The sequence below is a fragment of the Asparagus officinalis genome, chromosome 3 (assembly GCF_001876935.1).
Source record: "Asparagus officinalis chromosome 3, Aspof.V1, whole genome shotgun sequence".
Taxonomy (NCBI): domain Eukaryota; kingdom Viridiplantae; phylum Streptophyta; class Magnoliopsida; order Asparagales; family Asparagaceae; genus Asparagus; species Asparagus officinalis.
Window position 1 is genome coordinate 95,662,092 of NC_033796.1, and position 4,809 is coordinate 95,666,900.

The window sequence follows — 4,809 nt, forward strand, 5'->3', positions numbered from 1 at the left end:
AATTTCTAATAAAATATGTATATGTACAGACATACGGACTCTGAAACTGAATTGCAAGTTATTGCCACATCAGTATACTTCAGTCCAAGCCAAACAAACTTAATGAAATCTGAAATAGTAACTTTGATGGAATTAATATACTTTGAAGACCCAAAAACAGCCGAAGTAAGTTAACATTCACACTCAAATGATGAACCAAATTTTATTTTTCAAGAAAATAGACATCATTGTCATGGATTTGTGCAGGTCTTTCATTTCTTATGTCAGGTGAAAATTATTGGCATACTTGAACAAAAATGGAGATACCATGGATGTCCATATTGCAACAAGAAAACAATGGAATCAGGAAACACCTATTGGTGCAGACAATGTAACAGGGAAGTCCTAGCAGAGAACAAGTAAGCAATTAATTTATTTCACGCTACAAATAATTATTTCTCACTCTCTTCATATTCTGAGTAAATTTTTTTTTCTAAATATAAACGTATAAATAGGTATAGAATAACATTGGATGTAGAAGATAGAACTACAGTCAGCACATTCGTTGTCTTTGGAAAGGAAGCAGAAAATTTAATCAAAGTTTCAGCCCAGGAGGTATCAAGGACAATAGAATATGTAAGCTCGACCTCTAATAATCAAACTGCTACACATTAGAAGATAAATGCATTAAGAAGTGCGTAAGTAATGCGTGATTTTGTGCAGAACAATGAAAGGGAGATATTCCCAGAGATTATCAAATCAATTATTGGGAAGACTATAAAAGTTCAGGTTAAGCTAACAAAGTATAACTTCGAAGAAGGTAAGCAATTGTTTTGTTTGATTAATGATCTAATACGTTTATCTAATATATAGCAATAATATCCTACAAATTTAAAGATGGCTTTACATTTGTTTTTCATAGTTTTATTTTTATACTGATGAAACAGGCAATGAGAGCTTCACTGTTACAAAACTTATCGAAGCTATTGAAGGTGATTCACAGGTACAAACCTAAATTTTGAAGTTAGCGAACTTAGCAAAGTTATTACAAATGCTTATTATTTTAAATGACAATGTATAGTAAATTACATCTAATTTTCTCTACAAAGGAATCCCAAGAAGTTGAAGTCGTTGATCTACATGAAGACGCTCTCCTACAAACACCTAAACATATTTCAAAAGATAAAATTGTGTTCACACCCTTGACTAACACACCACTCAAGCCAAAGATAGAAAAGATTTTCAAAAGTTCACCTTTAAGGATAAAAGATCTTGGAGAAGATGAGAACATTCAAAGGAATTCTACTATCAAAGAAACTGAAGGTTAAGTTGATTAGCAATCATTTGTTACATGTTCTAACCACTATATGAATACAATATCATAAATAGCTCATTATCTATTTTGTGTTGTTGCAGATCTCAAAAGAAAAAGAACTTCCAATGAGTGTGGCAAGGAGAAATGGATCTGAATTTTTATTGGAGTTGCTACGAAGTTTTTGTGCACAAACCTGATGATTTTTTTTGGTCTTCAGATCCAGTTCAGAAAAGCTTAATACCTTAGTGACTTTCTATATGATATTTGCTTTGAAACACTCAGTGTGGTTATATGTATTAGTCTAACTTTAAGGTTATTTTGGAGTAAGTACTTTACTATGTTTAAGATCTCACATGCATGAATGAATGGTAGTTGAATATTGAGCATGGTCCTGTGTTTATGTGCGCATAATATTATAGCAATTTCCATGTTTATGCAGCCTTTTTTCCTATGTCTATGTAGAGAAAATACCCTCTCAACATTTACTCAAGCAGTTCCCTGCCTTTAGTATGAAGAAAAGACACAAAAGAGAGTTATGACTTCAAAATTGAACTAACAATGCTCATCTTAAGCAGGTATGATTTCATTGAGCAACTTATAGGCTATTTATGTATATGCCCAAATTAATTTATGAAGGCTTCGGAAGCAACAATTTATGATGTTGTATATTTCGAAGCTCTACGAACTTCACAGGTAATACAAATCTATCAATTTATTCAGATTATAAAGTTATTGTTGCTGACTACATGATAAAACAAGTTCTATCAATTATAAAGGCTACATGATAAAACCAATTCTTTCAACTATGTATGATTAAACTCATAAGCTACAAAATAGCACCAATTCCTACTAAAATTAGAACTAAACAAGCTCGAATTCATCAGCAAAATCTATGAGGACTTACTAGAGCTCAGGATAAAAATAGATTGGTCATAAAAGATTGCCTCTCCTATAAAACTATGATGCAATGTAGGCTGCTATTATGAGGGATTACATCACCCAAACATTGTAATATCAATGTAGGTGGCATTCCACACAGAATTGCCTCGCCTAAACATTACATAATTAATTAAAATAGGATGCATTCTCAGTTTGTTATCATCATCACTGCCCATCTAAAAAAACATATACCAAAAGGATTACATCACCCAAACATTGTAATATCAATGTAGGTGGCATTCCACACAGAATTGCCTCGCCTAAACATTACATAATTAATTAAAATAGGATGCATTCTCAGTTTGTTATCATCATCACTGCCCATCTAAAAAAACATAAACCAAAAGAACAAATACCAGAATTGAGTACCAAAGAAAGCCATCTGTCATTAAGCTCAAACCGACCGTTATATACCACAAGAAGCCAACAACCAATACTAAAATGCATATGTATTTGTTTATTGACAGCGGTATATACAATAGAGCTGTTGAAACGTTCAAAGCTTTTTACTGTTAAAACATTCAAAGCTCTTTATTTTGTTCAACGAGAACTTTCTATTTACAGATTAATTTATACTTTTAACTTAAAAAACATTCAAAGCTTTTTACTGTTAAAATTCATCGTTCTATAAAAGGAACTCCATAATGCAAATTTAAAACCTAAGCATAAGTCAGTTAAATAGACAGAAGATACTATCACTTCTTCGCATTTAAATTGCTGTTACAGAAGAAAACTTAACAAATATCAAGCCAAATTTAATTGACCAGATAACTATATCTCCTTTCATTTATTCACATCTTACTGCACTAACCAATTCCTTTTTTGTAAATTAGTAAGACACACTGAATAAATAACCAGATAACATGAATTAGACTCCCCAGTATCTAATAGAAAACAACAACTTTTCCATGTTAAAAACTAAAAACGCTGACCTATTCACAAAAATGAATCAAATTTCATTCATTCATATTCATTCACATAAATATAAATTAGCAAACACATAAAAAGCAAGATGAAGAAATATCTAAAATTTCACAACGAAACTGAACCAGATTTCTAGGAGATGAGATAAATCAACCAAATTTAATGAATCTAGCATGATATTAAGCATAAATAATACCAAAAAATTAGGGAAACAATAGATTAACAGATTTTCATGGTTATGAAATCCAATTATTCATCAACTATTTAACAAAAGGGAATATCATGAAGAAATTATACCTGTAATTGCCGAAATCCAACAAATCAAGCAAAATCCGACGAAATCCCTCAAGGATTAACAGATTTTCATGGTTATGAAATCCAATTATTCATCAACTATTTAACAAAAGGGAATATCATGAAGAAATTATACCTGTAATTGCCGAAATCCAACAAATCAAGCAAAATCCGACGAAATCCCTCAAGGAAGGCAGTGAATCACAAATTAATATGGACATGCAGACTCAAAAAGTACACAAATTAATTGCAAATTAATTACTTAATGATAATAGAAGACTCGCATTTGCATGTCTTTGTGTCAACGAATGTTAACCAAATATACCGCCATAAACAGTTAACATACAATAAAGGCTGAAAAAAGATAGTATCTTTCCAGTTTAGGAAAAATAAACAAAACTATAATCAAACTTAAATAAATCTTTACTCATAAATAACAAACAAACTAAAATTTCAACATGAGACAGGTAGTATGCTAAAAAGATCAGACCTTGGTGACAAAACTCTGACGCTGCACGACCAACCTTCTGTCTTTCGAGATCTGCTGCATGAAAGATGAAAGATGAAAGATGATAAAAGTGACAGCATTAAAGAATGAAAATATCAATCTTTACAGGTTAAATCAACAAATCTTTAAAAAAAAATCTTTACCTAAAACCGTCAACGACGACGACATTTGAAGGCGGAGTCGACGACGAGATTCAAGGGAGGAGTCGACGACGAGCTTCGAAGGCGAGGTCGATGACGAGGTTCGAAGGCGAGGTCGACGACGAGCTACGAAGAACGACGACCTTGAGGTGAGTTGTGAACGAAGGCGAGGTTCGAAGGCGGAGTCGGTTTTGAAGGAGGAGAGGGAAAGAAAGAGGAGAGAGGATTCGATCGCTCAGATCTGAAGGAGGCGGCAGCCATCGCTCAGATCTGAAGGAGGCGGAAGCCCTAGCCCTAAAACCCCACTCTTTGATATTTATAGGTAGATAATGGGTATCATTTGTAAAACAAATTTTACATAATAAACATTTGGAATAATTCCAAGAAAAAACTAAGCCATGACCCCAAAGTCTAATAGAGATTCATCAACTTAATTTCCAATGGAAAAAAAATTCATCTTAATTTCCAAAGGGAAAAATAAAAAATCCAAACAAGCCCTGCATTTTGTGTGCCGAGATATTTTAGTTTCTAAGTCATGTTTTTTGATTAATGTAGCTAAATTAACCCAGCTACTAGATTCTAGCTATAACTAATTCGCACTGTTCTAATATCACATTTTTATACAAATAAAGGGTGCTTATATTCTTATCAAATTGTTTATCGGGCTTGCTCTTCATTAATCTAATCTTTTGTTTTTTTTTCCTATCGCA

General features: G+C 32.5%; 1 long non-coding RNA gene across 1 annotated transcript; it reads left to right on the forward strand.

Moving 5' to 3' along the window:
* On the forward strand, positions 1,149–2,418 carry LOC109832396. Its single transcript, XR_002244748.1, has 2 exons — positions 1,149–1,302; positions 1,396–2,418. It is a non-coding gene; the product is annotated as an uncharacterized LOC109832396 (long non-coding RNA).